Here is an 18,493-nt window from a genome sequence, read left to right on the forward strand (position 1 = left end):
TTTCGCCAAAGTCCTTGCCAGCAGTAAGGGACAGGCTGAGGACTCCCACCAGTTTATGAGACCTGTGACGGTCCTGCTGGGCTCTTACCTATGACTAGGAAGACCTTGCTTCCTCCCGACTGTGCCCTGGGCAGTGGGCAAGGAGGGGAGAAGCAGAACTTGTTCATGCTTCCTCCTGCCTTCTCTGAGATGAAGAAAGGGTGAGAAAGGGGAAGCACTAGCCATGGGGGACATAGCCCTCCTCTCTCTACCACATGACCAACCCAATAAATTCTCAGTCATGATCACCTACTGTATACAAGCTGGCTGGACTCCACAGCCCTGCTTTACGAGCTAGTCTGGAGCAAGACAAATCCATGAATAAAAATCCAAATGATAGTCAATACCCAACAGTGACATCAGTGATGGTGAGACAAGACACACAGCTGGATGATAAATCAAAGGGCTGAGAAAGACAGGGCCTGGGAGGCCTCAAGGACGGTGGCAGCCACAGTGAGCCCTCCACAGTCCCCCTACCTCACTGGAGCAGGGGTGAAGGAGCCATCGCTGCAGGGCAGGGTAGGGGCAGGGGGCAGGTGGGCAGAAGGGAAGATGGCCTGCAGCTACTAAGCACCTACTTAGTGATGGCACTTACCCTTTCCTAATAGCCCCCTAGGCAGGCATTATCCCCATGTGGACATGAAGAATGACAAAGGCATCTGTAATTTGGAAAGAGAGGCTCAGAGAGGGTGGTTAACTTGCCCAAGGGACCCAGGCACTGATGATAAAACAAAATATAATACAAAGTGATAAAAATGCCGGGATAAAAACCAGGTATAGCTGGAAATCAAGTCGGGGCCTAATCAGGCTCCAGGTTTTTGGTGCAATTCACAAGACCCAAGGGCACTGGACTGTATAATAAAATCCAGAAGATGTGACATGTTGTGGGCTGTCTCCCCAGAAATGCATATGTTGAAGTCCTAATCCCCAATGTGACCGTATTTGGAGACAGGGCCTTTATGGGGGTAACCAGGGATAAATGAGGTCATATAGCTGGAGCCAGATCCAAAAGGACTAGTATACTTATATGAAGGGGCAGCATAGAGCCTGTGTATTCTCTCTCTCTCTCTCTCTCTCTCTGTAAGGAAGCAAGAAGGTGCCCATCTGCGTGCCAGGAACCGACTCTTCACCAGAAAATGAATCAGCTGCACCTTGATCTTGGACTCCTCCATGTCAGAACCACAGAAAATAAACGTCCTGTTGTTTAAGCCACCCACTCTATGGTATTTTGTTATGGCCATCCAAGGAGACTGTGACTTGGCCGGTCCATACATCAGACCGGTAGCCTGATTTCTGTGTTCTTGGAGTATGCCCTCATCACTAGTGTTTGAGCACAGCCCCCAAATTCTGCATAAGTATTTGTCATTTGTACACATAAATGCCTGTATTATGATAAAACATACACAAATGAAGCCATTTTCTAAGAAGGGAATAAAATAAAAACAGATGTAACCTTTTCTTCATAGGCCCTGTTTCAGGTTGAACTGTGTCTCTAGAAAGACATGTTACAGTCCTACCTCCCCAGTCCCTGTGAATGTGAGCTTATTTGATAATGGGTCTTTGTAGAAGTAGTCAAGTGAAATGAAGCCACCCTGGATTAGGGTGAACCTAATCCTTACAAGAAAGGGGAAATTTAAGTACAGCCATATCAGAGAGAAGCCCACGGGAGGCTAAGGCACAGACAGGAGAGCTACAGACAGGAGAGCTGCAGCCACAAGCCAGCAAAGGCCAAGGACCGCCAGATGCCACCAGGAGCTCAGAGAAGAGAAAGGACTTTTCCCTAGAATCTTCAGAGGGAACATGGTCCTGCCGACACCTGGATTTCAGGCTTCTGACTCCAAGAACTGAGAGAGAATAAACTTCTGTTGTTTTCAACCACCTAGCTGGTAGTCATTTGTCACAGCAGTGCCGGCAGACTGACACCACTGCCAATAAATCCATGAGGACGGTGAATTCAGACCAGGGTGCCAAGACAAGGGGCAAATCACACACGAGAGTCGTTTCGGTGTCAAGGAGACGCTCTTTGGTGAGTGGCCATGGGGAGTGTGAAGGGCCACAGTAAGCATACCAGAGTCGGCCTTCAGTGGGGTCATGGCCCAGAGGAAACCCCCTGAGAAGCCCCGGCCATGTCTTCTGCCCAGGCCAGCCTCACTTCCCCGTCAGCCCTGCCCTGGTCTATTTCCACGGGGCTGTTTACACCCTGCACGGGCACACGCCCCTGCAGACACAGAGAAGCCCAGCACACCCTGGGGACCGGTGCTTACAGCGGAAAACCCGAAGCATCACCCACCCCGCTCAGCAGGCTGTGGAGACGGGCTGCCGGCGAGCCCCCCGGGAGTGCCCCTGGTCGTGGGTGGCAGCAGGAGGAGGTGAAGACGGCCGCCAGCGAGTGTCAGCGGCAGGCCTTCCGGGCACGGAGGACGCAGGTGGGCGGTGAGGCAGCCCATTCTGGGCCTCGAAGTCACAAGTTTGGAAACGCGCTCCGAGCTCAGTTGAACAAAGGGGACAGGAGTGGGAAATACAAAGATATACCTTGTGTATTAATCAGGGTTCGACCTGGAAGAGGAAGTCTATCTGCTGTTTCAAGAGGCAGAATTTCAGATTAAGCAGCCATTTACTGAAAGGCCAAAGGGAGACCCTGAGGCATCGGGGAAGCAGTGGCTGCTTAGAGTAGTACGTCCCCTTAGGGAGGGGGTGCAAGAGCGGGATGATGAGAAGTCCCGCGGGCCCGGGCGGGGTCTCGGCTGCGGGTGTCATCTCTGAGAACAGCCAGTGAAGCTGCTTCCCAAAGTGTGGAACCAAAAGGAACCCGTGCACACGGGGACGCCACTGTTGCTCTCAGGACCAAGTGCTGCCTCCGTTACCACGTCAGGAACAGCGGCGAATAGCAAGGTGCAAGGCCCCTGCCCTCCCAGGCTTATGGTCCCCCTGGAGCCATCAGATCTGGCCATGATGGGTCATGGGCTGGCCACTGTTCCCTTGACAGTGGGCATGCACAGGGGCAAGAGTCAAAAGTTTTACAAATAAGAAGTTAGGCACAGACCCCAGGCAACCCGGCAGGACACTGACCTGAGCTGGGCAGCTGGGCAGAAAGGCCCTGTGCTGTCCAGTTCCCCAGCAAGCCCTGATGCCTGCCCAGCAGGCCCACAGCGCTGACTCCCATCACCTGCCTGGCCCTGGAGGCACATGAGTTTGAGACAGCTGGCAGGAAAGGGAAGCAGGGAGGGCACCCGCACTGTATGTGAACGCCCTCATTCCCCTTCAGTGTGTGGCAAATTCTAAGAAAGCCGGGCATGTGTCTTGTCCACTGCTTTATTTTCCCGACAACCTCAGGAACCAAATGGATGAACCGTCTCCTGGTTTTGGGGGGCTGTGAGTCCCTGCTAAGGTGACACAGCACTTCCCTCATGGGTTTGGTCTACTTAAGAGAAGCAGACAAATATTCAATTAAAAGGGGGGGTGGTGGGCACATTCTGATGTGGTAAGGCCAATGGGCTCGGGAGTGTGGGCGGAGAGGGCATGAAGCAGGGCTGACATGGGGAAGGCTTCCTGCAGGAGGACAGGAAGGCCAAGGGGCCAAGAAGGGCACACAGGCCCAGGGAGAAATGAGCAAAGGTTGATGTGCACGTGATGGCATCCTGGTCTACATGTATTCTGGGCAGGACACGTCTCTGAGTCTCTGTCACAAGTGTCCAGATCATCGTCGCTTCTGCACATGAGACCACACTGCCCACAGGGAAAAGTCCAGTGTTCTTAGCCCACGGCTCTCTGCCCATGTGGACTTCTGGACCTCACCATTCATCACCACCTCTTGCCAATCAAGGTGGCTGGAAAAAACAAGTCTGTTCAATAGTATGTGATACAGTAATGGACTACAGCTGGGGCATCAGTGGAACTCATGGTTAGCTTAAATAGATTTGGACCAATAACTATGCAAATATTTATATGTGTATGGGTATACACGGGTTATTATACACATGTGGGTATATGCGGGTTAGTATACATGTGCCACTGGACCTGGGTTAGTATATGTGTGGGGTTGGATGTGGGTTAGTATATGCGTGTGGGTAGGTATACACGGGTTACTATATGCACGTGGCTGTATTTGGGTTAGTATACACGTGTTGGTATACGCAGGTTAGTATACGCGCATGGCTGCATGTGGGTTAGTATATGAGTATGGTTGTATGTGGTTTAGTATATACATGTAGTTGGATGTGGGTTAGTATACACATGTGGTTGGATGTGGGTTAGTATATACACATGCACTTCATCACTGTCTTTGGGAAGGCCTAGGAACAGTGACATCCCAGTAGCTGTGAGCACATCTCATACCCACATCTTGGTTTCTAATACCATTTGCTGATACAACAAACTGGGCTCCTTGAGAAAATGGCTGATTCTAGGTCTGGGACAGGAAATATATAAGTAGTGCCAGAAAGTAAGGAAACACTCAAAAACAAGCAAACAAGAAAGCAAGCAAACAAAAACTCCTATAATAATGGAAGGTATGTCAAAATAATGGTATGTCAAAGGACAGAGGAGCCCACAGAAAGAGCTCCCAATGGCCAAAGCTAGAAAAACGTGTGCAAATAAAGAAAGTCATACTGGATTTTAATCCAAAGTATATAATCAATATCCTTGACTCCATATTGAGATACAGATATAGAAACAGATACAGATATCTATGCACATATATACGGATGGCGCGGAGGAAAAATTGCCCAATGGAGAAGAATCCCACATAGTGCATAACTGCTCCACCACCAAGGGGGCATAGTCTCCTGCTCCCTAAGTGTGGGCTGTACACAGTGACATCCGACTAAGCACAGAGGAGAAGGTGGGGCAGGGAGAATAGAGTACAATGGAGAAATCTGATGAATGGCACCATAGCCAGGTGGTCAAGGTTAACATTAACAGTGATTACTCAGGTGACAGTATATTGCTTGATATGGTGTGGTGAAATAGCCCTTTGCCCCTGGGGTCTTCCTTCCCAAAGCCATCATCCCAGTCCATTGCTGGGTAAAACATCAGACAAATCCTAACTGAGGGACAATCTACAAGGCACTTGACCTACTGGCCATCAGCAACAAAGGAAGTCTGAGAAACTGTCACAGCCAAGAGGAGCCTAAAGAAACATAGTGACTAGATGTAGTAGAGTGGATGGGAACCTTGGGCAGTAAAGAGAGTATCAGGGGAAAAGTAGGGAAATCTAAAAAAAAATCATAATAATAAGTATAAACTGCAGTTAAGAATAGCAAATCAATATTGGTCATTCATTATAACGAATGTGCCACACTAACATAAGATGTTCATAGTAGGGAAAACTGTGTGGGATATGTGGGACCCTTCAGAAGGACTGTCACAATTTCCTGGTAAAACAGAAATCTGTATTAAAGTAAAGTTTGTTTAAAAATATGTGTGTAGGATATGCACGGGAGAGTGGAAGCATCGGGGGTCCAGGTAAAAATCATGACTCCTGGAAAATTTGTTTCGATGTCTGCTCCTCTGACGACTGTCTGATGCTCCCTTCCATCATCACTGGGGACAGTCAGGTTTGAAAACCCAAAGCAGATGGCCAGTGAACGCATCATCTCGACCACTGGTGGAACATCTCCGGCGTCTTAGAAGAGTCAGGCTACAATGTTTTTGGTGCTCAGAGCAGCTCGCTGGGCAGCGAGGAAACTGAGGCTCAGAAGCACCAAGACCCTTCCTCCTAGCACAGGGCTGGTGGGTGGCAAAGCAGAGACCAGGGTTCAGATCTCCTTCCTGGGTCCCTTCTGCTCCACCTCTCCAGCTGAGGTCAGTTCAGGGCACAATTCCCTCCCATCCCAGCAAGGGCAGGGGCTGACAGGAAAGAAGCAAGCTCAGAGAGGATGGCATTTAAATTGGTTTTTCTTTTTTCTTTTTTTTCCCTCTTACTTTAATTTTTATGAAACTTTCCCTTAATCCAACCTCTTTAAAGCTCCCTCCCCCATCTGATTTCCCACAGGCACAAAGCCAGGGTGCCTCTGGTCCGCAGCAGCACAAAAACGGCCATGAGTCTTTGAGGCCAAACACTGTATGATGCTGAAAGGGGTCAGTTCCCTCATTTTAATAGAAGTTTTATTTTTGCAGGGAGATTAAAACAACAAGAACAACAACCACCACCTCACAGGCCAGCCTGCATCCATCCCACTGATGGGTGTTTTCTTCCCAAAGGCACCCACCACGACTCGTTCTGCCAGAGTGACGAAACGGGAGAGAAAATGGCTTGGAGCAGAAGAATGGGAATTCCAGCAAGCTGGTCATTCCTCAGAGTGACAATGGGGACCCAGAGGGCAGCAGTGCGGGGCTTCTGGAAGCAACCAGAGGAACCAGGCCACGAGACTGCTGTGTGCCATGTGGGGCTGTCACTTTGCTCATTACAAACCTAGAAGCCAGCCACCCAGACAAACCTGGATCCCACAGGAGCAGGAAGGGAAGGGTTTCTCACCAGAGAGAATGTGGTGCCCAAGCTGGGAAGCGACCTGGAAGGAATCAGGGGCACCTGGGGTGAGAGGTACCAAGAGACACACTAGGATGGGCTGACCCAGTGCAGCTCCCTGTGACATGGGGAGAGCATCCCTTAATCTGATCAGGTCAGGATCCCGCCCTTCTGGCCTTATTTAAGCTTATTCCCTTCACTCAAATATAGCCAGACTGGGATAGACGGTTGTAGGCTGTGAATTTGGGTGAGGTGGGGGCATACGAACATTTAGTTCATTACCGGCACCATTTCTTTGAGTCTCCAGATCATTCATCCCAGTTTGCTCAGCCTACCATCGCAAGATGCCACCCATGGGGTGGCTTAAATGACAGACATTCATCTCTCACAGTCCTGGAGGATGGACGTCCACAACTTAGGGGCTGGCAGATTTCAGTCTTCTGGTTTCGCCCTCTCACTGCAGAGACAGAGAGAAGTGACTCTCTCCTGTCCCTTTTCTGAGAACATTAATCCCATGGCCGAGGGCTCCACCCTCATGACCTCATCACCTCCCAGAGGCCCCGCCTCCTAAGACCACGGTGCTCTGGGTAGGATTTCAACACATGAATTTTGGGAAGGCACGGACATGCTGTCCAAGACATCAGGGATCGACAAAGCCAGTCTCCATTCCCAGATTGCCTTCAGAGCAGGAATGGTGGCTCCTCCCTCCTTTACTGCGGATGCCCACCGAGTGGGATGCTGTAGGCTCTCGGTCCAGACTCGTGCCCGAAGAGGCAGGAGGAAGGATGAGGGAGGCCTTCATAAATGGAAAGCCCTAAAGCAGAGGATCGTGCTTAGGTTGATTCCAAAGCATATTGGGGAGCCCTTGAAAGAGGAGGGCTTTCTGCCTTGTTTCCAACTTTCTAGCCCAAACTCAGTCGGTCCAAGAAAAAAATCTCCCAAGCACGTCCTGTGTGCCTGTCGTGATGCCAAAAGCCGGGACTAGAGAGAGCACAAGACACTCAAAATATTTACACTGCAGGGGAAAAGTTGGTATTACAGAAAGTCGGAGGCTGCTTCCGGAGACAATGAAGCCCACTGGAGACATAACAAGAGCCAAAGTGACAATGTCTGGCCTTTACTCTAATAATAATTATAATAATGATCACACATAATGATAACCGCAGTGGTTGTCCATCTGTGCAGCCAGCTGCTGGCCCAGTGCGCCCGAAAGAGTCCCAGAAACACTTTTTTTTCCGGGGATGGTGAGGACACCGTGCCTGCCTCTGCCTGAGCCCACGGGAGCACAGCTGAGGAGGCTTGGTGTCTGCTGGCATGGCAGGTAGGGACAGGAACAACAAAATTAGGCACATTCTCCTTCAGACTTATGAATCCCTCTTCTGCATTTGCCCTCACACTCTGACATTAATCGAACTCTGTCTTCACTACTAAAAATAAACTCCAGGTCAAATGCAATGAGCCAAAAACCTCAGCATGAAACCACAAGAACTAGAGTAAATAGTCAAATGGGCTAATGGCAGAGGTGTTTGGGTGAAAATATGTTTTCTGTTTCAAGCCCAGAGTCCCGAGTGGGCCGGGAGCTCTTTCAGTGCTGCAGACTGGGAAATACAGGAGGCGACCACACAGCGGTGGCCACGGACCAGGGCTGGCTCCTGTCCACGAACAGGCCGGCAAGCAGGAGCTCGCAGACACCCTCTCCCCCAAAGGTCAGGGCCGGCGGCAGCCTGAGAAGATCTCGTGGGAGCCGAGAGACACTCCCAGGGGAACAGTGGCAGGAGAAGAGTCCAAAACAGCAAGGTGAGGGTCAAAGGGTCTAGAAGGCAAGCCTGTCTGTATGTCCAAGCAGGGGTGGGGATGGGAAAATCAACCATCAGAAGGTAGACAGGTAAGGAGGTGGAGAAGCCAGCAAGTGCTCCCTTTGGCTGAGCATTCTTTTCAGACCAGCTTTGGGCTCCTCAAGACCAGCCTGAGGGGGGACTGGTCCATTTTGCCACTGAGAGACAAGAAGCCTGGAGAGGGTGAAGGACCTGCCCAGGTCCCCGGGGCCCTAGGAGGGGGAGGTGGGACAGAATGCAGGCGTACTGGTACCTCTGTTCCAGGACCCAGGCTCACAGACGGCAGGGGTGCCGGCAGACAGGCCCCCGGTGGAACGACGGTGTCCTCCGGCGGCCAGAACCACACGCACCAGCACAGCGTGCACGCCTTTCTCGGAGGCCCCAGCACAGACCAGCCCTGCCAGGGTGTTCACCACGCTGCTCCTCGGAAGCTCAGCACCCACCCCTGCGCCATCTGCCTACTCCCAGCAGCTGAATTCTGGGGACGCTCCTTTCCCGTCACCCCCAGACTGATGGGTCAGGCCGCTCTTCCATTCACAGAATGAAGGCAATACCGTTCATGTTCACGGCTGCGGCAGCAAGAGATGGTGCTCCCAGCTCGCAGCTCGTCCCGCCAATGACTAGAGTCCCATCAGCCCTTGTCTGCATTCCCAGTGGGAGCAGCTTGTTCCAGCCCTAATGCCAGGTGCTCCGGGGAAAAGGGTGATCCCACAAGAGGCTGAGGCACTTTCACCGTACTCCCGCTTCTGAAGTCGGCTACCTGGATCCGGAGCGTGGGCTGCGGAAGCAAACGGCAAGGGACTGGCTGAGCGCTGGAGAGCAGACCAGGTTGGCCGGGCAGCGACACTCAGTGTAGAAGAGCTCTGACCCCAAAGCGGGCCATCAGCTCCTGACACGGCAGTGGGGACACAGGTGCACCAGGATGCTGGTGCACAGGCACCCCAACTGCAAATCGGCTTGGCTCCTACTAGGTCTCACTCATGTGCCACCTCCCCCCCTCCCCAGAAAGCCCCCGTGACCCTGCCCTGCCCTGCCTGTGGAGAGTCTAGAGAACCCCAGGTGCGCGTCAATCTCCCCGACCTTGAGTGGAGGGCGGGGCCTCACACTCGCACCATGTGGGTCACTGGACCACGGGGGGCACAGGAGAGGAGAGATACAAGTGCACTCAGACACATTTAACACACAAGAGAAAAGACACAGGCACATGGACACCGTCCTCTGCTGTCCTCTCCCTCTGACGGCCACACCTGTCCTCTCATGGGTCCCCACCTGAACCATGGTTCCATGTTCCGTTGTGATTCATTCTTTTCAACACCTTGTTTTTTAAAGAAAAAAAGTTGCAACTGACCTCATTCTTTGCTCTAAGTCTTTAAGAACTTTCTTCTTTTGGTGTTCTCTTACTTTCTCCTTCCTCCTTTTTAGTTACTCATTCCTTTGTTCTTAAAACATCCACAGTAGTATCAGGTGGGTGTCGGGAGGGCTGTGAGGATGTGGAGACAGGCCTTGCTCTAAACAAGGTCATGAGCGACTGGGGGCGTGGGCGTGGGTCGGGGAGAGACACGACAGGGTCTGAGGGAGGCATGCCCTAGATCGCGGGAGGAAGTCAGGCACTCCGCTCAGGGAAGGGGGACCTGCTGGGAGCGGAAACACAGAGAGAAGAGCAGACCAAGGACTTGGAAGGAGCCTGCTGTGCGGAAGGAACTGTACATGGTGTAGTTAACGAGTTTAAACAACAACCACCACCACCCCAGGGTGCCTGGGTGGTGCAGTTGGTTAAGTGTTGGACTGTTGGTTTCACTTCAGGTCGTGGTCTCAGGGTCCTGAGCTGGAGCCGCCCACTGGGCTTTGCAGTCGGCATGGAATCTGCTTGAGATTGTCTCTCTCCCTCTCCCTCCGCTCCTCCCGCTATTGCTCTCTCTATCTCAAATATATAAATAATTCTTTAAAAAAAAAAAAAAAGAAAAAGAAAAAGAAAAAAAAAAAAACAAAAAACCCCTCCTGTTTTGGAGCATTTCCTTCTCCATGTCAGGCAGCCTGATGAACTATCTCCACCATCTTATTCAATACCCGCGACATCCTCTTGAGGCCAGAGCTGACGCGATCCCTATCTTGCAGATGAGGGAACTGAGGCTTGGAGCAGCTGAGTGACCCGCCTACGGTGGCAAAGCCAGGAAAACCCAGGTCTGCCCGAAACCCTGGGTTTTCACCTCTTCCTTTACCCCAGACAGCCTCGGACTTGGAACGACTAAGCATGAAATGCAAGGGGGTGGGAGGGTGACAGGGATTCTGTCTCCCCCCAAACACCCAAAAGGTGTTTTGCCCACAATGTACCATCTCATCTCCCCCAGTGATGCAGTCTCCATACGTCTCAGCAGGACAGGGGAGTATCCGCCCGCCTCGACCAGAAGGAAGGGTGCGGGGTATCCACTTAGGAGGGGGTGGGCTCCATCCCTGGCTAGACACAGAGGGAGCGCTCCCAAAGCATGACACTGAGGCCACCGAATGCCGAGAACCAAGTCCCAGATGTCAGGGTGAGGTTACGGGAAGTCGGCTTCTCAAATCAGCACAGGAAACCAGGCCAAGAAGTCAAGAACCACAACCCAACTTGTGTTGCAGGAGATCACGGATTCCAAAGGCTAGTTTTTGTTCAAGAGGAGAAATCTCTTACCTTTATTCTCCAAATCCCCAAATGGCCCAGCTTTTTCATTCAGGGAAGGACATTCCCTCTAGAGTACCAAACAGGTACATCTGCTTTTCAGACTGACAGCACCAAAATCCAAGGTATGATGGGATTCTGTAAACCGGCAAGAAAAGGACAGAGAAGTATTAGAATCAAGGCTGACACAGAACAGATTTGATGAGAGGTTCCATTCATTTGAAAAACACAAAATGCGTACTGACTAGATGTTGAAGGAGAAGCTTCAGAAGAGCAGACATTTACTGAGCAACTATTATGGGTCAAGCCCTGTGTTAAGTCATTTAATCCTGGGAGACCAGTTTTGATGGCTCCGTGTTTCCGAAGTCACGTATGAGGCCAGGCCAGAATGCAGGGCCACATCTTCCTGCCTCCTAAAACCCTGCCCACTGATCTCGTTTTCTGTCCCCACTAAAGCTATTCCACGCACCTAAGTCCGGAAACCCCAGGTAGAGGGAACAGAAAAACACACCCAGTAACTTCCCTCTGAGAATGTCTTGTCCCTGGATGTCCAGCCCATTCCACAGATGGTGGGGACACTATAAGCCATGGAGATGGTGTCACACTCACTAGGTTGTAAGCTTTATCTGAGCTGGACCCTGTCATATGGTAACCTGTGACCGGCAGACACCACGGATTACTCAGGGAACAAAAAGTGTCACTTCGCCAGGGGTTCTTATTCTAACTGATCATCAAGATGGCTATATGAGGTGGCCAAATGGGGGGTGATGGGGAATGGGACAAGGGGGCCACTGCTGGTCTTACTAGCTCTGGAAGGACCTCCCAAGACACCTGGAGCAGAGCTGAACGCTCAGCCGTGGGTGTAGACACAGACTCTTCTCCTTTGAGGGGCAGTTGGCATAACCGAAAGCCACACTTCTGGGGTCCCGGGGTGGTTCAGTTGATTAAGCCTCTGCCTTCGGCTCAGGTCATGATCTCAGGGTCCTGGGATCGAGTCCTGCATCGGGCTCTCTGCTCAGTGGGGTGCCTGCTTCTCCGTCTTTCTCTGCCTGCCTCTCTGCCTACTTGTGATCTCTGTCTGTCAAATAAATCTTAAAAAAAAAAAAAAAAAAAAAAAAAAGATTACATTGACAGTGGGTGATTCTACCCCGTTCCAGACCTTCCTCAATTTCCCCAGCATCTTAGCCATCAGATCATCTAGAAGATGGAGCTCGGTGAACACGGACTCAGCATCAGTAAGACTGACAGGTTCTGAAGAGGAATTTGCCCCCAAATGTAGGAACAGCTGGAGAAAGACCGTCATCCCCAGCTGAGAGCAGATGTCAGGTGGCTTGTCTTCCCCACCATTGATTCCTTCACCCTCGTCCAGGGGAATGTGGTCACAATTAGCTTCTCTGAGCCCCCACGTTGTCACACGCCTCCCTTGGACGTGTTGGCATCATGGACGGACCCACAGCAGCTCTGCAGGCCGGGGAGTGCCTGTCTCCTCCCACCCCATGCCCTGCCCCCGTTCCTAGCAGAAGACGCTCACTCAGGGAAGTCCCTTGCCTGGCGATGCACTCACAAGGCTGCGTCCTCGGCACATCCACGCTCCAGCTATGGGCGGCCTCCCACACTTCTCAGGCACTTTCTTTTTTTTGCCTTACTGGCAAAAATGCACTCACCTAATTGCCTGGAAAAGGCAGCAACCCAGCTCCTGGTTGTTAGACCGCCTGGATAGGCATTCCAGGTCTACAAGAGTCTTTTTATGGAGCCCGAGCAAGTTACCCTCCAAACCTGTTTCTCATCCTAAAGGTTTGTTCTTAGTCTTCAGTGAGAATCTTTGCAGAGCTCAGCACTGAGTCTGCCAGGTTGTGAAAACTCAGAATAATCAGCTATTAGAAACACCACTTAGCCAACGCTCAGGCCTGAACTTCTTGGTCTCTTCCCAATGAGGGGGAAAAGGCCCCCCTCCTCCTACCTCAGCACGATGACTTATCCAGCGCAGGGGCTCAGCACTCGGGGCAGAGGGAACAAGCAAAGCCCATCAGAATCCATGCGGTGGACCACAACATTCACCCGTCTCCCAGCTGTGCCACCAGCGTTAGACAAGATAGAGCACGCAGGAGGGGCTCTACAAACAGTCAGGTGCTAGAGCACCTTACTGAATCACATCAACACCACCACTGACAAGCGCCATCTTCACAGAACACTTTGCTAAGGAATGTCCTCACAGGACCACACTGAGCACCCGCAGTGACCCGAGGAGGCCAGGTCACCGTGTAAACCTCATCGCCATTTTACAGATGTGGGAACAGAAGGTCAGCGGGGCTGAGGAGGAACTTGCAGCTGCATCTCTGGTCTGTGAGCTCACTCCCTCTTCCTTGAAAGGGGGCAGCAATAACACACAACATCAGCTCTTACAGAAAAAGAACCTCTTTCCAAGGCAGCCAAATTGATTAATGTTTTTAATTAATGTTTTAAGCCACACACACACACCCGGAGCAATGTTCCATGGAAAACGAAGAGCTAAAACTTCCAAGTTTCTCCTGGGAGCCAGTCCAGCCAGGTGCTCGCTGCCAGAGGGATGGGGGGAGGAGTCCTGAGCCAGCCAGGGAGGTCAGAGTGGGAAGGTCACAGCCCTGCCTCGATACACTGGGTCTGGCAGGCAGTCCGGTCACTTCCCATCCACAGAGATGAGCCAGGGATGAAGGAGACTGGTATAGTACAGGAATCCGTCAATCTCAGCAGAGGAGAGAGCTGGGGTGCAGAGGGAGGCCCGATGTGTAGCAGGTGCCTGGGTCCTGGGCCTAAAGGGGGAGGTGGCTGCTACTTCCAGAACCTCCCGCCTGACGCTTGGTCCCAAGGATGGGACATCCACCTGCTCTGCAGTACACGGAGATATGCCGCATGTGAACTGGGGGCTGCAGGCATTCTCCGGATGCTGACGAGAGTTCCCTGATGGGGCCTGGGATCACTGGTGCGGCCCAATGCTGTGTTCAGATGAGTAAGGGATTGGAGTGCCTGTGACAGGCAGACCCAGGACCCCACGGTGCCCTGGAGGTGAAAAGCAGACTGGGGTCCAGAGAGGAGCCCTCTTCTGTTGTGCTTAGGGACCCCCTTGCTCTGCCAGTGGTATTCCAAGTGAGTAAGTGAGTCCTGTACCCAAGTGTCCTCTACACAATCTGAAGGCAGGGCCGTATCAGCTTCTTATCTCCAACAGGAAGGTGAGGGGCATGGAATGTGGCATACAACACTGAATAATTAATCAGCAGCTCCACTGAGGGCATGGCGGCCACACTGTCAGTGCAGCTGGCCTTGAATGCCACCTGGATGCTGCATGGGCAGTGGGGCCAAGTGGGCACACTGACAGCAGCCAGGACCGGCCACCTTCTTGGTGCAGGCCCTGAGCCGCTTGGCAAGAGAGAGCTCTGGCTGTGAGAAGAGTGACTGCATGGGAATTCCTGACTTTAAAATCATCAAAATGCCATCTGTTCACTGCAAATAGACCACAGAAGTGGACTACGGCACCTGTAGCAGCAGAGGACAGGATAGCTGTCCCCCAAGAAGCCCCTGAGAGCAGGACCCAGGCTTGGGATGTGTTTGCTCCCTCTGGAAAAGGCCTGGGGGAAAGACATTGACTCAGGTACATCTGTGACTCTCCTGCAAGGTCAGCAAAGCTGGTGGAAGCCTCCAGCCTGGCCCAGCAGTGATCCCAAGTGACATCACGGAAGTATGGTCAGTAGTGCCCCCAACGCTATGAGATCCAGCAGGCTGAATGCAAAGGCAACAAGTGTGCTCAGGACACAGGTTGCTCAGGTCAGAGCTAGTCCCTACCCGCTAACCGCTGTGCACCCTGGGCAGTCAACTCACCCTCTCTGATCATGTGTAAATCAGGGCTCCTAAGAGCAGTTACCTTTCTGGACGGGGCAAGGATGCATGCAGGGTGTGCAGAGCGCCAAGTACAATGTCTGGTGCAGTAAAGGCTTGAGTCACCCTGGGTTATTCTCAGGGTCTATGTACTGTCTCCACTTGTGTTGCTGAGCAGGCAGATCAAACAGCCTTGGATTCAAATCCCAGCCCTGCCACTTCCTAGGAACATGGCCATGGACCATTCACTTGACCTCCCTATACCTTAGTTTGCTCATTACCAACAAGTCACAACCAAGGATTACAGGACATGAAGTAAAGCAAGCGGTATGGCGTGAACTTTCAGGAATGAGGGCCCCACCCCAAACTGAACAACACTCCATGAAGCAAAACTGGCCCGGACTCTTCAAAACATCAAGGTCAAGAACAGCCAAGGAAATGTTCCAAGATAAAGGGAGGCTAAGGAGACATGGCCATTAAACCCAGCGGTGACCTGGAATCGGGGGAAGAGAGTCCCAAGGACATTACTGGGACGGCAGATGAAATTGTGTGTGGCCTGTGGAGGAAAGAAAACAATTGCAGCCATGCTGAATTTTCCGAGTTTGATCGTTACAGGGGGTTTCTGTGAGAATGTCCTTGTTCTTAGGAAAGACACGCTGAATACTTTGGGATAAAAGGGCATGTCTACAACTTACAGATGATTCCCCAAAAAAAGTGTGTGTGTGTGTGTGTGTGTGTGTGTGTGTGTGTGTGTTTCAGTCGGGGTGGGATCGAACCAGCCACTGTGATTCTGAGTGTATGTTGGTTCTCCGCATTGCCTCTGCAATGTTTTCTGCCAGTATGAAATCATGTCCAAATGAAAGATGACCGAGGGCCCAGATGCGGGACAGGAGAAACAGACCTGAGGGCTGGCCTCAGCCATCCATGTGAGCCAAAGCACGGGCCTTTCCTACAAAAACCATGTCACCTGACGTACAAATGTTGTGACGGATTGTGCAGAAAACTACAAAGGATAAAGCTGAAAAGCTGAAATTCAATTTGCACCACCACCCCCTCCTGCCAAGAGAAAGAAAGACAAATGGATGCCTCCTCTATGACTAGGCCCCAGGGCCCGGCTTGGCCGACGCATTGGAGCCATCAAACAGTGTGAGGGCGGTGGGGGGCCTACAAGTGCAGCAGTGCCCCCAGAGGGGGCGGGGCATCTGGGGCTGGTGTTCACTAGGGGCCAGGCGGTCTTGTAAGAGCTTTCTGCACCCTGAGCTTCACCCTGAGCTTCCCCAGACCCCTCGAGGCAAATGCAATCATTATTCCCATCGCGTGCTGCAGGAAAATAAGATTGGAAGGAGGCTCCCGTGGGTTTAATCTGGAGCATTGGGTTCACTGGGATTTAAGCCCAGCCTGCCTCCATAGGATTTCCATGGGCAGCAGGGAGACAGGCCCCACTGGCCAAAGCAGCAGCCAGCACCCAGACAGGACCTTCCTCTGCAGCTGAGGCCTCCTGCCTGGCAACACAGGGTCTCGATACAGTGGGAAGCTGCAGGGGGCTGAGACCCTAGCCCCAGCTGGACACCGAGGTGCTCCGCACTGGCTTGCAGATACACTCACGGGCATACATCTTTTATAAGGAGTCCAACCATGCACACAAGATCTCTGGGAGAAACCTAGCAGACTGGGCCCACCAGTGTCATCAGAGAGGAGACACAGGGGTCTGGGGACATGAGTGGGGATGGGTCTTCATTGAAAACCTCTTTATTCCTTCTCAGTTTTATCTTGTGAATGACTTACTTATTCAAGAAGGTTTGGGTTTGGTTTGGTTTTATAATACAAAAGAGGAAAAGAAATGGACCCTGTTACTGTGTGAGCTTGCTCTGAGGATGAAGCAGGAGCCATTCCCTACTGCACACCAGAGGGTCCCGGGAAGAGAGCAGTCACATACCCCACCACCTCCTGCTTTCAGAGGCCAGGGACAGTCATGCTTCAAGCCCCAGGAGAAGCAGCAGCATCGTACTTGAGGAGAGTAGATCTGTGGGCCAAAGAGACCAGCCCGGAGGGCCTGGCCCCCAGCGGTGCTGTTAAGGTGACATGGGAAAGCCACCTAACATAATGTGATCTCACTGGCAGCTTCCCCTGCACCATGGAAGGGTCCCACCTCAGACTCTCCTCTGTGGATGCACGCTTACATTCAACTTTCCCTCACAGACACCCTCCCACCTTTCCTCCTACCCCAGAGGTGTCGACTTATTAAATCAACGCCAAAGGTAAACAGTTTTCTTTTCTCCAACCCCAAAACCTCCTTTCCTGCCGGTGCGCTTGGGTCTTGTCTCCCAGAACATCAAAGGCATTGCTTTCGGTAAAAGCCTCTCGGATCATCAGGTGACTGCCGTGTGCAGATAAAAACAACCCACCACATGCCAGGCTGGGCCCCCTGTGGGGCGGCGAGTGGGCTAGGAGGAAACGGTGACCTGCATGGAGCCAAATACTGGCCCCTCTGCCCAAGTCCACGTCTGCCTGGTGACCTTGCCAGTCCCTCCGCCTGTGACCTTGCCATGTCCCTTTTCCAGCTCTGGGCTTCTCACGGAGGAAGGCGGTTGAGCTGAGCAACCTTGAGGTCTCTTTCAGATGTAAAATTCACTGATTCCATCTCGTCCTCCCTGCTCAGAGTCTGTACTTCTAAATGTAGTGGCAGTTCATTTACATACAGGAAAAAAAAAAGACAACAACAAGATTACGTGGTTGCTAATACCCTGAGCTGTAGTTTTTGGTGACTCAGAGGAGAAAACACATTTTTCCACTCAACCCAAAAGAGTGGTCCCTCCATTCTCCAATTGCTCAAATGATGTAAGTCCTGGGCCAGTGGGACCCTTGGGGAAGTTCCACGCTGCTGGGAGCACAATCGTCAGTGAGCCGAGATGAAGCGGGGAATTTCCCTTGGCTGACAGGTGCACTGACAGATGGGTTGGATGGAGAGTCCCCTCCCTGAATAAAACACCCCTTACCCATTCATTCTCTATCTTAGTAAGTCTATATTCCTTAGGGGGCCAAGGAAACACGGGGCTTAACACTGGCCCAGGGACCACCACCCAGGAAGTCACACCCCCAGCATGAAGATTACCTCTTCCAGGAAACCAATGTTGAACCCCCACCCACCTTGGCTTGGCTGAAAACAATGACCTTGCTCAAGGTTGCATATCCTTCCAACAGAGCCTACATACAATGACTGGTCAAACCCTTATCTCAATTCTGGACCATTCCAAGGGCCATTCCAGCTCTCGGGCTCCCATGGGGTTGGCGGAAGCATTTGTTGGGACACTGGTAGAGCCTAACTTCTCCCTCTGCCCAACCCTAAATCCTCTCCCCTCAGTTACATAGCTGTTGTTCCCGAAGTCATGCCATAATAAACAAGCGGCTTACTAATCTCCAGTTCAGCATCTGCTTTCCGGGAAACCCAACCTGCATCAAGAAGCTCCTTATGCTAGACGCTCAGGCCCTACGGCACCAGGACAAAGCCTCCAGGAGTAGGACAAGCAAACATCCCATTCAGCAGATGGGAGTTCCTTCCTTGGAGCACGCTACTGGTGGCAAGGATGCTGAAGTTTGGGCTCAGGGCTACAAGCAGTGAATGAGCTGTATGGGTGTGACCACCTGTAG

At 52.0% G+C, this 18,493-nt stretch overlaps 1 long non-coding RNA gene across 3 annotated transcripts in view; it reads right to left on the reverse strand.

The window, feature by feature from the left end:
* Nucleotides 1-18,493, reverse strand: part of LOC116877048 — a 154,763-nt gene that overhangs the window by 69,189 nt on the left and 67,081 nt on the right. For 2 of the 3 annotated variants that reach the window (XR_004384517.1, XR_004384518.1), the window contains exon 2: nt 11,009-11,134. This is a non-coding gene — a long non-coding RNA (uncharacterized LOC116877048). Of the gene's footprint in view, nt 1-8,593; nt 9,119-11,008; nt 11,135-18,493 lie in introns of all 3 variants that reach the window. The other variant, XR_004384519.1, reaches the window with a different exon arrangement.

Source organism: Lontra canadensis, unplaced genomic scaffold (assembly GCF_010015895.1).
Source record: "Lontra canadensis isolate GAN:19392208 unplaced genomic scaffold, GSC_riverotter_1.0 scaffold49, whole genome shotgun sequence".
Taxonomy (NCBI): domain Eukaryota; kingdom Metazoa; phylum Chordata; class Mammalia; order Carnivora; family Mustelidae; genus Lontra; species Lontra canadensis.